Source organism: Homalodisca vitripennis, chromosome 7 (genome assembly GCF_021130785.1).
Source record: "Homalodisca vitripennis isolate AUS2020 chromosome 7, UT_GWSS_2.1, whole genome shotgun sequence".
In the NCBI taxonomy this organism is placed as follows: domain Eukaryota; kingdom Metazoa; phylum Arthropoda; class Insecta; order Hemiptera; family Cicadellidae; genus Homalodisca; species Homalodisca vitripennis.
This window is the reverse complement of record NC_060213.1, coordinates 66220057-66242116: the sequence shown is the minus strand read 5'-3', so window position 1 is coordinate 66242116 and position 22060 is coordinate 66220057.

Here is a 22060-nt window from a genome sequence, read left to right as displayed (position 1 = left end):
ATATAATATTCATTGTATACAAAATATAACAAATAATAGTGCATTACTATGAATAGAAAATAACGTATACGATTTTTATATGATTTATTGCCTTTTTCAAAACTAAGTAAATGCAGGTTAAATATTTTATAACAAATTTGCCCAGAGACTTTATTGGTCCAACCCAGAATCATAACTTTTGGATCACATTCTAAATCTAATTTTCAATTTTAAAATTTAAAATTTGATATAATTAATACGAATCCAAGCCCTTATTATGTTTGTTTGGTAATGTTTATGCTATTTAAATATTCAAACAATTGAGTAAAACATACATTGTAACTTTTTCTGAATAACCCATGAAATATCAAGGGAAATTAAACGTGGTTGGATGTAAATGAACTATATCTTTAAAATGAGATATCTCCCCTAATTCTAAAACTAAAATAAGGATTTAATACTGTATCAGGGTTTTCTTAATGGTAAAAACTCAGTAATTTTTCTACAGCTGGATCTTAAGTTTAGAAGATGTAAACCTTTCAAAATATTACAACTAACAAAAGTTCCACTCTTTGCAAAGTTCGTATAGAAGCTTCTTCTGCTGTTTATCTTTTTTGCAAATTTAAGGGATAAGTCGATACCGTACTAGTTATTCAGCTTATTGATCTATTTTTTTCGACTGAACCTGTGATATGTAGATTTTGTGGGATCACCCCTCCTATGGCTGAATGGTAACGTTGCTCTAATGGTCAGTTGAACCATGTTGAAAGTAGTTTTTAGCACTAAGATGCTCGTTCAGCTGTCCATTCAAGATGATATTAAGATCAGAATCGATTATTTGTAGTGTTCCTGCTGGCGTTAGAACATGTTTTTATTTACCAGTTTCATCATGGAAACCTATTTTCTTTCGTGCCCTAGTTATTTTTAGCTGAAGATCAAGTCCTACTGCAACCCTTTTTTTCATTCTTCAAGAAGTCCCCACGTATTTCCGATTAGTTGAACATCAGCTCTTTAATTTGTTCAGTAGCTTTAAGTAAGCAAAAACTTGGAACATTGTAGGATCTTATTTCTTAGATCGATACACTTGAAAAGTTTGTACCAAATTGTTGTTGAAATAATGAACTCGTAAGAACCCATCCATCCATTAAATTCCTTACTATATATAAACTTCGGTTGGCAATTCAAGGCTTCAACTAATTTAAGAAACTGATTGATTCTATTCTAGCATTTCATCTTGTGGTTGTTTAAAAAGTTTCAGCACTGTTTTGAAGAATGTTCTACTTTTTAGGGCTCATCATGATAGTATATATTTACAGTTTTTGTACTTGACCAAAGTAGGAATAAAGAGCAGGTGTGAAATATGTCTGGGAATTTTCTTCCAAAAGTTTAGTTTTTACACGAAACGTGCCAGGAATTTTAGAGGCACTGGTTTAGCATTGCCCTATACATAAGTTCAAATTCAACAGGAAATTAGTTAGTATATGTTTTATTTGATCCATTATTGCAACTCCTGTTTTTCAAAGTCATTAAGCTTTAGAAATCTTACATGAACTTCACACTTTTTTATTTTCCTTCTTGGCACAGAATATATTGAATAATATAAGCTTGTATTTAAGAGACATATATGGTGTTTCATCTGCCATTATACTGTTTAACGAGCTGATCGGCTTCCTTAAGAATTGAAAACACTATTTTATCAGCACACACTTTTAAGATCTCATATTGACTTCTCTAAGATAAGTAATGGGTCTGAAGTCTTCTAACTGGTTCTCAACGTTATTAGTATTTTTAAGACGCTGACCGTTATCAACAACGTACCTTCCTACTAACTGGAAGGTTACTAAAAACGGCCACTGTCGTGTCGTGACAGTCGATAGGACTTGCTCAATGCTTAATGGAAAATTTCTTTTGAGCAGTAACATGACTTTAAACTTTTTGATATAACTCTTCCATTTCCCAGTAACTCCTCCATTACGTAGCTGTATTTGAAGCACACCTATTTAATCGTTACATTAGAAAGTGTACATATGGAGCAAAACAAGGGCAGCTGCTTTGCAAATCCAAACACGCCAATCTCTTAATGGATTCATCTTGATATGGTTGCGAGGGTGAGAAGAGGTGCTTAAAAAAATTCATTCATCTCATTTTTTACCTAGATTTTTCCATTTAGCTGGATCATTATCGGATTTTAAACAATATGTTGTTATAATTTTTACCTCAATTACTCTTATTCCCTCTTTTTGCTCCTTTTTACAATTTAAATGTACGCCTGTTGGATTTCTTATTTCAATATTTATGCACAGCTAGAGGAGGTGCTTATAATTCAATTTCATGACAGATAAGATGCTTAAATTTCGAAGATAGTGACAGGTGGAGTTACTTGGAGTTTCAATTCATTCCTCACACACTAACTTATTTTTGCAGCATCAGATTGGAAAGTGCATTTCATCTCCTTGTTTAGTGGCTGAAATGCATATTCTATAGTGATATGAAAACGGGAGTGGTTTGCGTCAGTGTTTTTATGAAAGGAAATGGGGTGAAGGGATTCAGATGATAAAAATACGGATACACAACTGTAGAGGTCACAGCCACTACAATGAGGTGAGAGACAAATCATCGATAGAGCCATATACACTACACAGTACCGCGTACCGTTTTTAATATATGAATGTACTAAATATAAGAAAACCGTTTTAAAAGCGCTGAAATGGTTAAACATTTCAAAAATTTGTATTATTATAATATGATTTTCGGACTTAATTTTTTCTTTACATGTGACCCCTCTAACTATGTTGGCCGGGACAACTTGCCCCTTCTATCCCCTCCCCCCAAATGGGCAGCCTTGACAACAGACCAAATAAAAACAAGAAGCACAATATGTGATAACGTCAAGAGCAGATAGTTTAAAGGAATTGACTTTGCACTATCACACAACAACAAAATAAATGTAATATTATAGTTTATAGTATTAAATAGCGGCAATATTTTTATAACAATCACAAATAACATAGATCTGAGTTATTTCTGCCAATATAAACATGTCTTAATTATGTTAGGTGTCATCAAGTAAGTTTTATCAAGCAGCGTAGAACAGTCCACTCTCCCACTCAAGTGTATCTTATCTTGTGTAAGAGGGTAAGATCAGCCAGATTCTTACCTTTTCCAAAGGGGGTCAGTCCTGAAAGCATTAGTATGTCCTCAATTTGATAGTCAAACCCCAACCTGTGCCCAACTGAAAAACCCGAGCTAGAACCTTTCAGTCCTTAAGGCATGATGGTTGTTGAAAGAGTGCCCATTCAAGACTGCCATACTTAAAAATTGGTTTTCACTTAGGCAATATAAGATGTTCTAAGAACGTCCACACTGGTACCAGCACTTTTATACTCTCTTACGGTGAAGCCGAGAACTTTAAAAGATTTACTGCAAATTTTGTCGATGTGAGCTGATTGATTATGGAGTCTAAAAATACGACTGGGATTATTACTTCGTTTATACAAGAACACGAATTAGATGAGTAGATGTAGCAAAGTTTAATTATCATATAAAGTTACTCTTTATTTTCAAAATTATACAATAATTACAAAATTTTACTTCTTTATTTGAAAATACCGTCACCTGATCCAATGCTTGTGCGTTATGGTGAGTTCACATTTAAAATAATTGTAATAATAACAATTTTAACTAGATGTAAGACTATTAACTATATGACTATGGTATATATGTAGTCTATATATACAATAAACACAATTCAACTGTTAAATCAAGCTGCACAAAATAAAATAACAGAAATAGCTAAGTAAGCGGATGAACAGAAGATATACGTCGACTCAACGACAAGGCAAACGACAGTTTTTGAGATGATGATTTCAACAGCAAGGCAGTTGAAAGTATTGCAGTAAAATTTAATTAAAACCGTTAAATAGAAGTGAGGAGAAAGTAACCGTTTTATTAGAGCCGACCATCCGCAGCCAAGTAATCAGCAGTTTGAACAGAACGGTCGGTTCCGCCCGAAATTCTCTTATCATAGAAGGCAGCGTCTGAACAATTTGTTCACCACGTATATGAGTTCGACAGGTACATAGGCCCTGATAGATAAGCCGTGAGATGTTCGACCAAGTACCACTTCCCTGTACCTATACTGTATATGTAGACAATTACATTTCTGATATATTATTAACGGATCGTGAAAAGCTCTGACTCATTAAACAACTGAGTCTTGAAAAACGTCTAGACGTATTTAGAGCTGCTTTGAGTGTCGATTTCTAGATAACATATAATGGATCAATGATGGTTTTGAATGCCCCTCCCCACGGTATGACTCCATTCTGTTAAATAGACTGAACATATACAAAGTGCAAATATTAAGAGTTTTTTATTCATTATAATTTAAGATTTGGCTTAACTGATAAAGTATGCAAATGATTGTTCTAAGTTTAGGTTTTAAATAATTAATGTGCGGTTCCTATCTAAGTTTTATAGTAATACCTAAGTACTTGTACTTGTCCATCCTCCCGATAGGCCGGCAGTGACATGCGGTGTTAGCCGAGACGCCGCACAAATGTAGCAGTAATTGCATCTCGTCGGGTGGCTCACTCACATTTCTCAATGCGATTGGTAAACATTTTATTTTACTAACGTTCTTTCTTAAAATGTTGGTAAGAAGCCAATTTTTAATTCATTATGTTCGTTTGAAACAACATGATACACTTTTTGTCAGAATTTTTCCTTGAAAACAATTACTGTGTCATCTACGAACATTTATTTGTAATGTTAGAGTTATATTTAGCTTTACTATGTTTATATAAACGAGGAAAAGTAATGGACCAAGCGTACTCCCATGAACGACTCCGTAATTACTTCAAAAGGAGCGCTATTTCGATTATTAATATTGTTACAAATTGCTTCCGACCAGTTAAATAACTTTCCAACCATTGTAATGCAATTCCTATAATAACAACTTTCTATAAATAATAAGTTTCTGTCAGTTGAATAGAAGGGTTTAGATAAGTACATGAATACTAAAATAATTTAAACATTTCCATCTAGTAAACTGATTATATGTTATTATTTTTGAAAAAGACGAGTATTTGTTCACTGTCTGAATCCAAATTGTAATTCCGATATAATGAGTTTCTTACACATTTATCAAGAACTTTACCGATTATACTTAACAAAGAGATGGGTCTATAGTTGCTCATGTCCGAATGTTGTTTCTTTAGCGTAACAGAAAAACTTGAGCTAGTTTACTTCTTTCGATAGCAATTCCAGAAGAAAGGCTAAGATTGATTATACGTTTGAGAAGAAGAAGAGATGTATAATTGTTTTCTAGGGTTTTAGAAGGAAAATCGTCACAAACAGGAGCAGAGCCACCGCGCATCTCAGCCACACACTTCTCCACCCGGCTGTCGGTCAGCGGCTCCAACTGAAATACATGGTCAGCTGGATACACTATGTCTTCCACCAGGGGTGGGATAGACAGACTGCGGTAACTTACTCGTCAAACCCAGCCCTACTTGAGACAAGAAATCATTGAAAGAGTTTGCCATGGTCAGGGTCCCTCCTCCCTCGTTGTATGCCGCCAAGGCGAAATTTTGAACATGAATGACGATTGTTGCTCGTGATGAACTACTTATTTCGTTAATTATTTTCCATGAAATTGTTGAATTGTTCGATGATTTTAAAAATATTTCTTTGTAATAATTGTTTTTCGTTAATTTGAGAGGTTGTTTCTATAATGATTATACTAAATTTAAAATAATGTTAAAGGGTTGTTTTTAGTGTCTTTATTAATTTGTTCCCCTTTAGTATCGCTAATTAGGTCTGCTGAAATCCATGGCTTAAGATTTTCGTTGCGGTTACTCTGTCTTTTAGATTTTTGAGAATGCTATTTTAAATGTAAAATAGGTTACACAAATGAATCACAATGCTTACTGCCAAATTGTTACGCCAAAACATGGTCCCAGGACTGAGTCTCCAGTAGTCAGTGTAGTTCCTGTTGGTTGAGGTACGTACCACTCAGTTCAGCGTGGGTGCCGGCAGGGAGCCCCACGGTCCATTTCGGCCAACTCGGCGTGATTGTAGGTCTGGTCAGAGTTCAGTACACCCGCAGTCACCGTACTATTGTCAGAGTATTTTATATATGTTCATTGCAAGTGCTAGATTTGTCAGTCACTCTATTGGTTTGCTAATACATTCTGTAAGACCAATTTTGGACAAAATGTTTAAGGTATACGTCCTACATGTTTAAAATATCAATATTAGTATCACCTACGAATATATAAGTTATATCCTAGTAGTAGTAATGTAGTTCCTCTAAAAACACGCCACAGTTCATCGTCGGACTGCGGTACACCGACAGCGCAGTGCCCTGTGGTGTCTACCGTCACAGTCAGTCTACCTGCAGCCCAGCCCAGTCGCCTCTCCCAAAGTAATATTTTGTGTCACTTCACTGAGTTCACTCCTTATATAAACAATCACCCCGTCATTTTTATATCGATACATCCCTCACAATTCTAAGACTAAAATTAAGGTCATACAATTTTTTAAGTTTAAAATTTTTCTTATGGTGCCAACATCCATATAGCCTCCAGTAAATTTGGTACTTAACACTTATCTGGAAATAATATGCCGTAATCAAAATAAAATCTTCCACAGTGGCACAGTATTCCTTCATTATTTATTTAAATACCGCCTTTCTGCTGTCTAGAGAGGAGGCACATGTAGAATTTAGAAAATATGATATATTGCTGTACTATTATGTCTTGAGCATCGAGGCAAGATCGTGTGTTCTCATTTCGTGATTTGATAGTAATGCAAGTCATCGTGTACAGATCTGCAGCTTGCTTGATCGAGTACTGACACTTGAACTAAACATCTAGCAAAGATTAGTTTTCAGGAATGAAGTAGCTCTACATTATACCTGATAGATTAAATAGCATACGTTTCCTAATTGTTAGCAGGAGCTAAAGAGAAGAGGCGCCTCGTACTTTGATCCAAAGTTCAGTAGACCTAACAGCTTTTCTCCTCAACTTGAAGACCAACTAATTCAGAGAAACTATTTTAACTAAGATTCAAGTAGAACATTATTGATAAAGTTATCTAGTGTCAAGTATATTCTTATGGTATATTACTAAGTACTTATATAATTATTACTGTTCATATCTTGTATTAATATTTTACCCAAATTTGTATAGAATATCACCATAATTAGCTTAAAAATTCCTTCGCTTGCGTAACAGTATCTTTTCACGCACATTACTTTTCTGTAGAAAGTCTAATTACATCGCCGGGTTAGATAATGCATGCCGTCTCTAATTCACCTAAATAGGCTCGTTAAACTCACGTTAGATTAAGTTTAATTGCCAACAATGCTGAAATGGCTACTTCTTGCTAGGCACTTCCTATAAAGATGCTGATCATAGAAAAATAGTGAATAATCAAATCGAACGAGCTTGCAAGAAATAAAAAAATAACGTATCACTGCTATATATAGGAATTTTTTAACATCACACGTCGATAAAGTAGTAAAACTTCATTATATAAATTACGTAAATTAAGTATACATTTTATATACACTAAATTTGATATACATCTAAGAATTTAAACAGGGCTTGTAAAAGGCCAAATATAATCGACATTTTGTTCTAGACCAAAGAATACAAATATTACTGAACAAATCTGCAAAGCCCGGTGAAAGCACGTTTGCCGAATCGCCCAATACGATTAAAAGAAGATGTTATATTGTTTTACATTGCATATTAAAGTACTACCTACAGTCCAATGCCTACTGCAGTATGTCCCCCAGTGGTGTTTCCCGTTGTCGCCATGAATCTGCTATCTATGTTATATCTCTTGTTTGGTTTCGATTGTTTCTTGGACAGTTCACCTACTCCATTTTTACACGATTCTAATAAATAATTGATTAAAATATAAACCACGGATATTTTCCTGGAACTGATGTGCACAATGCGATCAGATTGCAAGCCTTAGTACTACCATTAACACTGCTTTACGCAAAATGATTTTGATTGGCTCTAGTTAATCACATTAAGACGCTTAAATTTTGGTTATCTTTCTTCTTATTCTTTTGTTATACATAGAGGACGTCACCATTTCATTCTTATATGGTTATTTATAATGTATAATGAACACTTTCAGCTTCTTTAACGTAGCGATATTGAATTACAACATTTACCACAGATTTATATTTAAGTATGTGTAAAAATAACTTTTCAAACAGAAACTCCTGATCTTTCCTATTGCCAAGTCTCTTTTAATTTGTACTACCACCAATTCCACGCGAATCATATAATATTAAATAATCTTCCATTTGATATTGTTACAATAATATAAGAATCGTATTGTGTAGCTATGGTGGGGAGGGTTGATTCAACGTAAATGTCGAGTTTAGCTCCAGTTCACGTTCCTGTTAATGCAGCGTCTGACGCTGTCACAGACTTGACTCCTGGAATCTGGATCATGCTTGTCTGAAGAGGTACGAATAAAGTCAGCGTCGAATATGCTCAAAACAAACTCTTTACATGGTCTTGACATCATAGACACATAGGCATCCTAAACTACAAAATGTAATGTAATCTAGGTAAAAAGGCATTCTCATTTTCTCATCAGCCTAGATTACACCATATTTTGTAGTCTAGGTGTCTCTGATGTAGAAACGATGTAAAGAGTTCTCTTAGTAGTTCTTCGTCACAGACTTTTTTTCAGACGAACATGACTCCAGATTCTAGGAGTCAAGTCTGTGACCGCGTCAGATTCCAGACGTTGCACTAAGGGGAAGGTGAACCGGAGATAAACATTCACAATCACGTTGTAATACGATTCTCCAACTGTCGTTCTAAACACGTTTGGGGATCGCCTGAATGAGGTCTAAACGTCGCGTCGGAGTGTTAACAGCTGGGAGAGCCGACCGCGATTTTCCCGCCCTCTTCTCACGCGCTCGGTTTCCCAACTAAATGCTCACTTCGCCCGGCTCACTTTCGATTCTCTCCCGGCGTGGCGGAAAGAGAGGGAAAGTGCTACGATAGACAGACGGACGTCACGCTGGTTGCTGGTCGGAGCTGGGCCAAGTGAGTAAACATAACCTATAAATTAATAAATTAGCCTTTGGTTAGATCCCAAAACATTATAAACTATATTGTTTAACTGGAACTCTCAATATGCGAAATAGTAGGCTAATATTATTTTACAATGTGTTTGTTTCTATGATGATAAAATACTGTTTATATAGGTTAGTAATCGTGTTTTTGCAGATCGTGTATTAAAACAAGAAGAAAGTAAAAATAGTGGTGATTCATTATATTTTTGTTTCATACAAACTATTAGATATTTGAAAAATTATTTATAATACTGCACAAGTAACAACTCTTTCTGATACTTAAGTTGGTCTATGAAGTTATCTTTTATAGATCTGAAACATCAGCTGGCTCATATTTGGCGCGCTAACCTCAAACTTTGTTATTGTTTCAGTTTAATTAAATATCAGGTGTTTTGAGACACGTAAAATTGACTGCATGACGTCGTTGAGTTGCTGTAATAAAAAGTAAATTATTCGTATCAGTTTAGTTTTGTTTTTAGAATTGTAAAAGACGTTTAATTTATTGTGTCTATTAGCGTTCAACCGCATTTCCGATCTCAGTTTCGCCTCGCTCTTAAAACACGATTGTGTGCGGAAAACAACAGTTCGATGAATCTAATGACCCATTAGAGCGGTTTGATGAATACAGATATGAACAAAAGCCACCTATTATACTCTAGCCTACGCACAGGCTGCTTGCCCATGTAGGCTAATTTCCATTTTAGAATATATGTTAATATGTAATAAATAGTTTACTTAAATTATATAAAAGATATTATCCAACCACTATACTTAAAATTAAATTGTTTTATTTTATCGCCACTTAGTAAGTATAGTAAAAGGGTAATTTTACTATTTATCAAATGTAAATAAATCTAATATCTATGCGTATATGTTTTTGGAAATAAAAAGTGTTTCTATTCTATTCTATTCTATTATGTAATAATAATTCAAAGTACTCTATTTCATAAAAATTATATTAAAATCATGAATGTAAATTAAAAAATCACCAATTACTAGGGAAGTGTATAACGAGACGAGAAACATAATAAAACAAATATTTGTTGAAAATACGTTCAAAATTCGTTTGAACTATGTTAAAGCACTAATAAAGCAATACATAATTTTATAGCTAATATAATTTGATTTTAGAAGCCGTATAAAGAGAGGCAGGCTAATATGTATGTTAACTAAAAATTATCTCTACGAATAAGTACACAAACGATTCAGTTTAATTTAAACCCTATTAAGATAGTATTATAGTTTGTTGTAATGGGACTAGAACAGTTTTAATCAAGTGCTCACCTGTTGAAACTTGAAATGTAATTAACAACTCTGATTGCACAAGTTAATTTGAAATGTTATTAGATTAAGGTTCTGCAAATGACAAACAGCATTTTCCGCCTTAATTTTGACAGGAATGTGTCATGAAAACGCACGGTGGTTTGAATATTTGCATAATTATCTATATAATTTTAGATTATTCCATTAAAACTGATGCACGTCATCAACGACATATTAATTATGAGGTATATTTAATAGAAATCTGCGCATTGCAATAATTAAATGACAGAAATTAAAAAAACCAATAAATATGTAGATTATGTTGTTTTAATAAAAAAAAATTGGGCGTGTGCGTTTACGGTAACGTTTTATTTCGGCTATCACATAAACGCATTTAAGAAGTTTCATTAAATTAACACATTTGTTGATGTACCTTAAGATTTTAAAATGGCAACAATGTATGTTTTGAAATGAAACAGTTCTATCTAGGTAATATACGTTCTATACTTGATTTTATATTAACACAATGTAGGAGTACGCCACACCACGTGTCGCATAAAATGATTTGTTGAGGTTAATCGCAAAATTGAAAGTCTATATGTCAGTACGTTTTCGAAATATCGTGCGGACAAACAGGCATACAGAAGTGATATTTTCCCCGACAGTGGAGTGATAGGCTTCGCTAACATGAAATTAATAGATTGCATCAGATTTGAAAATTTGTAGGAGTATACAAAACAATAGCATCAATACGAGTGAACATCGTATCTTATGAAACAGACCATATTTTGCACAAAATTATACTTGTTTTAGTTAGAGTTGTAAGCCACATGTTGAAACATTTCAAGATGATGAATTTTGAGGTTTGTATTCAATCTGTATATATATATATATATATATATATATATATATATATATATATATATATATATATATATGTATACTCGCCTTCGGCTCGCTGGGGGCTACGCCCCCATGCCCCCAAAGTGGATGCTTAAAAATTTGGGGATTAGATGGATTTGGTGATTGGTTAAATTCGGACATAAGGTTTCATGTTCCCTGCTCTATCCGATTCCGAGAATCGTACGGGTCATATCGCTTCGCTAACGCTCAGCCAATTGATATGTGGTGTATAATAATAATCAATAGACATCGTAGAACAGTAATTTATGTGTTCGCGAAATTAGAAGACAAGAAGAATTTGATGGTAACTAAAGTCAGCGTATATCATAGTTTAATTTTCCGGATTCACCCAAACTTTTGACTTTGAGAGCGTTTTACGGCTTAACCGTTAGAGATACGACAAAAAGTGACTGGACCTTTCTTGTCGGAAATTTAATTTTATCTGTCAGATTTGAAGTACGACGTCTGGTTTAGGTGGTACAACGCTTTTGATAAAAGTCTGCACTAGCCAACTATGGTGAATTGTTTAGTGTAAACAAAATAAAAACTACCTTTATCAGATTATTAGGTTGTTCAGGGGGTCTAATTTAATCAGGAATTCATCTACCAGAATATTTGCAGGAGGGGGTTATGTTATCGGGGGTTATAAGAACGCGTGGTACTTTTCAGGGAAATGTGTGTCTGTGCTACAAAAATATGTGTACAGTAATTTTTATAAAAAAAAGTGTATCAGTGGTTACAATTACTTAGGAAATTATCATTCCATACCACAGTGTTGATAAGGAATCACTATTTCATTAAAGTTATTAAAACGCACTCTGTCCCCATCTACTATTGACGCTTAGCTAACTCTTAGCTAATTTCAAATCTGGGGTTGTATTCACTCGTTAACCTAGCAAAGCAAGTGCAATCGGAACCTGGAATGAATTACACAAATATTAGTCGCATATAAATTAAAATCTCCAAAAATTGCCAATTCACGACAAATATTTTACTATTTAAGGCGATTTTCGAGCTTGCGAAAGGATATACGACAAAAAGCGACTGGACCTTTTTTGTACACCTTGTAATTTTATATTAGTAGAAACTTTTATATTTAATCTAAGACTAAAGGTTTAATCGACCGCTATTCACTCCAGAAACAATTGTCACGTCAAAATTAAATAATATTAGCATTTATTAGCCAAAAAAAAGATAGAGCAAAAAGCTACTTGACTTTTTTTGTAGATCGTTTCAATTACTAATCAAAACAATTTTTATATTCAAACTAGACCAAACGGTTCGGTCACTATCGAGCCCGGAAGGTAAGTTTTTAAGTACAATCTTCAACATGATCAGGTTTAACCAATGAAGATAGAGTAAAGAGTCACTGATTCTTTTTTGTAGATCGCCTTATTTTGTATTGAAATCACATTTTTAAATTTGTGCTAACCTTAAACTGCTGGTTGCAATGTAGCCCAGAATTACAATTTTAACGGAAAAATTAAAAAAGTAATTCGTTTAAACGCGTTTTCCGGCCAAACCATTGGGGATAGGGCAATATGTTACTGGACCTTTTTTGTAGATCGTGCAATTTCCTAAATCCCACTAAAAATTTGTTTTGAGCTACGACCAATAGTTTAGCCGCTATCAGGCCCGAAATGTAAATTTTAAGGCGAACATTTCCAAAAAATTTCACTTAATCGCGTTTTGCGGTAAAACTAATGGAGATATAGTAAAAAGTCACTTTACCTTTTTTGTAGATCATATTATTTCCTAAATCTAACCTTTGTTTTATTTTGACCTCCGACCAATTTTTTCGCCGCTATCGACCCCAAAAACAAAGTTTTCACGTGAAAATTACATAAAAATTGCACATAATCACGTTTTCTGCCAAACCAATGGAGATAGGGCAAAAAGTCACTAGACCTTTTATGTAGATCGCGCAATTTGCTAATTTGATGGGTCAATCAGATTTGAGCTACGACGAACGGTTCGGCCGCTATCGGGCTCGAAACATTATTTTTATCGAAAAAGGTCTGGAATGTCAAATATTCGAGCGTTTTGTCGATTAACCATGGAAGATAGAGCAAAAAGTCACTGGACCTTTTTTGTAGTTCACTTCATTCCTGACTATGAATTTTTCGTCAGATCCGAGCTAGCTCCAACGGTTCGCCCGCTATCGGACTTACAAAAAAGGCCTGCAGGGGCGAAAAATGCGCGAATTTGCTCGAATTTTTTTGAGGGGTTTAAAATGAAAAAATCCCGGTTTTCAGAATTTTCCTGTTGGTTATACGGCAAAAGGTACCTGCGTGCCAAATTTCAAGTTTCTAGCACTTCTAGAAGTTAGAATTTGTATACATTATCAGTGAGTGAGTTACACATGCGGCTGTATAGTATATATATATATATATATATATATATATATATATATATATATATATATATATATAGATAGATAGCAAGGGCTCTTTTCGAATGACTACATGAATGGGTAATCTAAGAGATGAATTGTTTTATTTATTGGACTAGTTATCCAGTTTGTTCTTAAGTTCTCAGTGCTAACAAGGTGCGTTTATAGTTAACGTCCTAAACACTAAATTATGTTGATCTCCATCAAGGAATAGTGTGTTACCTTATTGGTTGGAAACTAGTTTTTGGAGAATGTCTATACAAAATCAGGAATATATCTGCCCTGTGAGTGTCATTTGAATTTCAAAACTAAGTCCTTATTGTTTAATCTATAATACGTACGCTACCGGCTACATATTAGTCATTGGAACGTATTCTGCGTATCTATTGGAATACCAATAGGTTGAGATTCCCGTTTGAATTCTTTGTTATACCAGTACACAGCTAGCGTACTCTCATCTATACAGAGTTCAATATATCTGTCACTCATAATTACATTTCATTTCTGTATAAATATTGTAACATATATTAACAGGGTTAGGTAAAAGTGTGGAAACTAACTTAAATATTTTAAACTGTTTTAACCACTATAACTAAATTTAGCATATCTGAATAGGGTATTAAAATGGATTTTTGTGTGAGAATTGTAACTTTCCCTTTTTCCAAATGAATTTCTCTATAGTTCTTATGAAATGCCCTACTACTACTAGAATGAATACTATAAGTCATTAATTTATATTTCATTAATTTTTCGATTCTTAACAGTTGATAAGGTAACTGGTTGGCCTTATCAGTCCCAGTCCCTCAATATCGTGCAAGCGATCTTCAAGTCAAAGATAAAGAGGTTGATAAAAAACAAGGGCGTTTCCACAATTTTGTTTGATAAAACATGTGAAATTTTAAATAGAACAATTTTATTCAAGAACTAGAGATCTTTATTGTTACAGTATGTATTCTTTTATTAATTTTCTTTAAAATAAGCTGTTACATGATAGAGCTTGTGATAAGAAATATTGATATAAGCTCCTAAAACTCTATTTCTAAAAAGTGGGTGAAGCTGAAAAAGTCACCAAAATGACATTTTATGCCCTATTACTACGTGCTGAGTTTAGTCTTCTGGTTAAAGTGGTTAGAAACATACAAGGGGTTTCCACAATTTCGTCCAACCCTTTAAATAAGCCGATAAGTATCACACTTCTTGCGGTCGATATTTTAGCTTCGACAATTTTAATTGTTTACCTTATCATTGCGTGCTATCGAGCGGTTTCATGAACTTTCCAGCTCACGCTGGCATGAATTGGAAAGTCTACCTAAAGTTGCGAGACAGAAAAAAGTGCATAATACCCATCGAGTCCTTTCTTTAATTAGAGAAAATATTCAATTAAAACTCGTACCAAATTATCATTCGATCTCGTTCAAGAAGTTAATGATGTTACGTATATACTGACCATGCTTAGTACAGATCTCTCAGTCCATCCCATTGACCCTAGGTGGGAGGTCAACCACTGTAAACATTTTTAAAATTATATAAAACATATTTGTGACCTTTAAACAATTTTACATATTTTTATTTTCCAGAATCTTGATAAATGTTGATTGACATAAAGTACGAGTATTACAGGACCCAAGTCGAAGGAGATTGAGGAGTTTGTGAAGCAACTCAGTTTTCTAGCCTGATAATAATAATTTTTCACCTTTTGCTAAGCGCACTCACATTGTCTGAAACATGTATCTAAAGTTTTTACGAAGAACGTTATTTTTAAACAGCCTTGACTTTGTTTTTTATTGCTGTATTGCAATTGACTACCTGTTCTAAAATCAATTGGCTACAGTTATACACATTTCAGTCTAGGTAAGTTACGTAGTTTAATGCGGTAACGAGGTTTCATCGTTAATTTTCAAATGAAAAGGAAATCGTTTTGGCATGTTTATGGCATTCTGGATACAACTAGAGGAAATAACAAGTAGCCTAGTTTTGCATAAACATATGAATTTTGAGTTATATTTCAATAAATTTAATCGTATTCAAATAATTACATATAATTTTGTTAAGAAACTTTCTGCTAAAATGTAGTTTTTTCTTAGAAGCATACGAGAGAAATGCTGAAAATCCATATGGATTTCCGACCTACCATCGTAAAGAAGATGGCAAGACTAGATATTCGTGGTAACAATTGACAATCGATGGATTGCACCAAACAACCGATATTTACTTTTTAAATATTTAAATAACATCAACGTTAAGGATTAAACTAGCCTACTGTTAAGGATATCAGCATAGAAAACTCCTATATTCATTTTATAAAAAGACTAAGCTGTGTGTTTATGCCATGCACATTGGGTCTCGGTTCATGGAATATAGTATTTTAATCATAGCTTAAGGAAATAATAAATTTATTATTAAAAGAATTTATTGATTTTATACAGTGACCACATATGTCTAAGACTATTATTTTATATTAAAATTTTGTATTATTTAAATATATTACACCCTAGATGTATCTTTTGTAGTTAAATAATTTGACCATTGACAGGGCTATGCCCCACGAGGTTCCAGATTTCCAGTATTAATCTTACAAGAGTATGTTTGTCTAGATTAAAACAGCTAAATTTTAGAACAAAAATGTTGCTCAAGCAGATCCCATAACCAACCTAATATTGGCTCACTTGTGATAAAAAATTCAATGTCATGTAGAACATTGTTTATGTGTATATAAATATAATTAAGTGTTAATACACCTTTTGATACACATACACCATTTATTTAAGCCCTATAAAAGCTAGCACAGCTTCATGTTTGGCATCAAGTCAGTAGTCAAGTAATCTGGCCTACCTGAAATACATGCAAATTTCATTTTGTACGTATGTTTGAATCGCTTGTTTTGAAATCGAAGTTATGAGGTATATAACAAGAGAAATATACATGTTTACTTTCTTCATCATACACTCAGTATGAGGGTTCTATTGTAAGGGAGGAATCATTGAGGTGTAGGTTTTTTTGGAAAAATCCCTTTTAGGTGGAGTGAAAAAAGGTAGTTGTCCGAAAGCGAGCGAGCGTTTGTGTGTGTCGCAATTAAACGAACGAACCGATTTTGGAAAACGTGAAGTTAGTGGGTACCCAGATATGTTTGTGATTACATGTTCCAATAACGCATCGAGTTTTACAAAACTAAGAAAACGTAATATTGTACATACGGAGTTTATTATACTTTATTATAGTTTTTAAATATGTGACCGAGCAATCTTGCTCCCCCTCCACCTCAGATTGTGTCCGTTACAGACCAAAATGTAGCTACGAGTATTAATATAGCTGGTATGATCGGTATTATGAACCGATTATATTTTTGGCATGGTCCTTACTGGTATTTTACACTGCCTTTTTACTTTCCCTCCAAACAATTAACAAGACACAAATCAAGAAAGAAATGAAATGTTTTACGGAGTTTATTATACTTCGTAGTTTTTAAATATATGACAGAGCAATCTTGCTCCCCCTCCACCTCAGATTGTGTCAGTTACAGACCAAAATATAGCTACGAGTATTAATATAGCTGGTATGATCGGTATTATGAACCAATCATATTTTTGGCATGGTCCTGACTGGTATTTTACACTGCCTTTTTACTTTCACAATTAACTAGACACAAATCAAGAAAGAATTGAAATGTTTTGGATTGATATAGTAAAAAGAGGAATCATTTCTCATAATGAAAAGGAGAGTATTTTTACTTTAAATTAAAATAACAATAACTTTTCAGGTAAAGTATGTAAATGAAAACATATGGCAGATGTTAAAGCATTAGTAGTGGTGTAAACACGTATAATTACGTTGCGAGTACATTAGTGTTTCCATCCAATTTACGTTGAAGGGAAACTCAATTATCGTGTTATTCCAGTAATCGGTTACAAATTTATCGTTTCCGAGAAATAATGTTCAATCTCTTTGAAACTTAAGTTGTTCAATGTATCAATTTATGAATGAATGTTTGTTTAGTCAATGTGCATAGTTGATTCCTCTAACTAAATTAACGAGGGTGAAATTAACAACATTGTATTACAGTTTCCAACAATTAACAATTACCAGTACAGATTAAGTGTAGTAATATACGAGTTTGATACGTATACGAACTGACCGTCGTTATAACAACAGTTAATATTTTGTAATCTGCTCCGATTTAGCTGATAATTTATTGATGGCATCCGAATAAACACTACACGAGTACACATTAAAATGTGTTACCATTCTTGTTGGATTACGGATAATGTAGTATTAGTTATAACATAAAGCAAAGGTCAACATAGTTTCTGCCTTCATCAAGATAAATAAAAGTATTAGCTAATATTATTTAACTGAATACCTCATTACAGCTATTCAACTTCCTAATTATAAGATATAAAATGGCTAAACAAATTGCTTTCCCCTCATTCTGAAGTAATCGTGGTATTAAATCACTGGGAAATAATACTTCAATTAATAAATTAAAGTCAGTGCTTTTAAAAATCTACTCTTTTAACAAACAAAATACATTTCCACGATAATTTTAAAAATACAATATAATACAAAGCAATTGATGGACAAACCTTTGGGCCCTGCAACGTAATAGTTCGTATGCTCGTCCATCAAGTGAGAAACCCTTACTGAACACAAGTAAAAATAAGATATTGTAATATTGTAATTAATTTTGTCTGTTTTCAGTTAAATTGTTATTAAGAGTTATTTCAACTGTATCAAATAGAAAACATAGGAAATGTAGACGACTTCGTGCACTATTTTCTGGCTAGCATTTAAGGTTGAGCTTTAGCAAAGGCTATCACTTTAGGGGCTGGAAAATTTTATTTGTGTCTTCCTGTCAATCTATTACTCTGTCCGCACGATAACTCGAAAACTAGTTGACTAATAGACTAGGACATTTTGCACAAAACTCCAGTTTATATTGGAAACACCGATAATGGTGCATGTCATTTTACCTAGGATTTGGCTATATTGGTCTTAATGGGTAACCAAGATGGCAACTTGAAAAACGCATAGTAAATAAATTTAGGAAAGAATTGAGTACATACATGTAAGATTTTAACATGTGACATAGTATCCTAACTGACGCAATACATTAGTGGAAATTTTTATTATTTAACCCTTGGCATGAAAACTTAATAAATAATAATGTGAATGAATCAAGTTGAAAGACATCCTGAGGAATGCCGTAGCTTTTAGCCTTTGAAAGTTTGTTTCGTGAACATTCATTTCTACATAGAAAAGGATGTTCTATGATTGCGCATGTCCATACATGAGATCTGGCCGAGCGTAATTGAAGCCTATTACTCAATAGGCTATCACAATTTATCTTTTCTGTTTGTCCATCTGTCCACAGGATATCTCAAAAATAATAAGCTATAGGCTTGAAATTTTGCATGCAACTTCATCGATAACTGTTAGGCGACACATTGTGAGACGTACTCCTTCCTTTTATATTCAAATACTTGCAATGTTGAAATAAACTGATGGTACTATAGTGAAAGTAATATATTAACTGGTAATGGTTAGATTTGTGTTGCTTTAACAAGTAGTGGATAGTAAAGAAGACCTAATTGGAAAGAGTAACCTGATTGTATTGGAACATTGATTTGCAGATCAGAGATTATTTTGTGTAAGCCCCCAAAGTCTTGTATATGTATAAGCTCCAATCAATCGATTTGTAGAGAAGGCAGTTAATTAAATTTTAATGACCAGGGGATCCAAGAACCAAGAGTTTAAGGGGGGTAGTACACCTTTCCGCTTGCATTTTTACAAATTTATTTCTTGTGCAACTACTGATATGCCTACACATATGAAATTTTGTGGGTAAGTTAGATATATACATCAGTTTATATTTTAAAATTATTTTTAATAAAAATATTTTTTTCTATTACTGAGTTATAAATTTTTTTTTGTTTTTTTTTACGTAGCTTACTTATTTACATAATTGTAACGCTCAAATTAAAGTTTCACACATATATTTGGTATCATTCTGTTTGTTAGACCCTAGCGCTATGGCATGAACTAAGGATATTGGTCTAATGTTAAAATAAATAATTAAAAAATATATAAATTACAAAATAAACATAATTTATTAAAAAAAAAAACATTTATTTACCTTGATAAATTGAGTTATATTGATTCATTTCTGGTACTACCTAGTTCATGCTATAGCTAATGATGTTATAAACATCCCCTGAAAATTTTGGTAAGGATATCTTGAATACTTTTTGAGAAATCATGTAAATAGTAGGCAAAAAAGTAACTTTCGGAAAACCACCGTTAAAGTTAAAACTATTAAAAATGATGTTTTATCTTACATTAAAAATAAGACCCTGATGCATATGTTACACCTTCTACTACTTCTTAAAATCTCCATTGCTGGTCTAGTCTCAATCTCCTTCTGGCTCTTCTGGCTTCCAAACTTTGATTTTCAACTTTCTTTAGCAATGCGCGCACACGGTCTCATCAAAATTTTATCAACAATTTCTTCACAGAAAGTCCCCGGAGTCATGGATAAATGAGTAAGAACCTTTAACCTACTAAATGCCCTTCATTATAAATCAAAGATGCTTCATGTGCTGCAATATTTTAAAACTGATCTTCCAGTAAAACCTTTTTTAGGGCAGATGTTCCAAAGCACATTGTTGTATGACTCGTTAGCGTTTTGGGTCTTTCCTTTTAAACATCTTCTTAACAGTTCAGGCTTTGTCAGATCTACGAATATTGGTTTAATGGAATCCATTATAGGGTATGGTATTGTGTTTTTTATGTTTAAAAGTTGTTATTGAGTCATTATATATAGCCTGCTGGTACTTACACCAAGATTCTGGGCCAGTCGGATAAAAATGGTGAAGTGGTTTCTCATCCGAACTGGCCTTGTGGTTCCATACAGCCCAAGCAGCCTTTCTCATTGATACAAAGTCATTGGGATTGGCTCCTAATAGCATTACCAAAGTACACACCTAGTTGGTCAATCACATAGTCTGGTCAATCTATTTTCGATTACTTGACACTGAAAACGTAAATGTTGACACTAATCTTCACTCAAGTAATGTAAACAAACAATACATTGAACCAAAGCCATAAAGACTGTAAAATAGAAATAAGAAAACAAATCACAGATTGTAAAGCAAAACACTACCTACTATCAATGAATACTGTATGAAAACGTAATCTAAAAACAAGAGGAGTGTACAAGATTTGGATTTTCTACAAAAAGCTTCATGTATTGATTTCGTTTTTTTGTCACAATTCAGCTAAAAAATCAAGATATCGTCATAATATTTTTACTGTATTGATCAGAACAAACTAGTAAACAATTATAATGAAAAAATTAAATAATGAAATTTTTGACATTTAACGGTGTACTACCCCCCTTAATACATAGTTTACATAGTGAGGTTCAAAAATCCTATTAAAAAAAATCCAAACCATCTATTTTGAATAGTTTCATAGTGGGGTTTATCTTGCGTCCGATTCTCGATAATTATCTGGTGTTCTTTAGTTCAAATTGAGTTTTGTATTTAATTCAATATTAGTCTACGTTAAAGCTAAAAATGTTTAAATTAAAAAAAGCTTTAAAATAAAAAATAAAAAAGCATGGTAATAAAAAAGGATAAGCAAATTACGAGTAGACGCTTTCTGAGATAATTAGGCTATTACTTCGGTGGGAATGTTTTCATAATTACTATTAATCACATCAATTGATGGCTGTATGAAATGTGTTTTTGGAAAAAAACATACTCAGGAGTGGGATAAACACTCTTTATTTATATTCTACAATTTCTGGATTATAGGTAAGCTCTGTTATAGATACGGAGAACAAAACTTTGGATCTAGCTTTAATAATCAAGGACATATAATTTGTTGCCATGTTGATAGAACTAATCAACTAAGGGCGTGTATACATTAGAATCACGCTTGGGCAAGTAAACTAGTGGTTCATGCTTGTGCAAGAATCAAAATTTGAAGGGCAGCGTTGAAAAAACCGCGACTTGTCGGTGCTGGTTACAGTACTTGCCACTCGCAAGTACACGCTTGCACAAGCTTCTCTACTCCCGATCAAGAAACAGATAAATTTGATTTACCGGCAAGATCCCCATTTTTTAGTTAGTTTTGGAGTAGTGACAATGCACCATTTAAGTTGTTTATTGTTCGAAATAGATTTTTCGTATTAGCGTGTTTCGATTTGCTTAAAATGAAGGTGGAACTACTTATTGGTGAAGTGAGGGAAAGGAGGCCTCTATGGAATGCATCTTTAAAGCTTCACAGTTTCCAAGGTGAAATAGAATGTGTGACATCATTCTAAAATATTCATACAGCTTATCTGGTTGCTGAAGTAGGTTTGGGAAAATACTTATCTGTCGTCAAACTATTCCTTCACCCACTCTTCT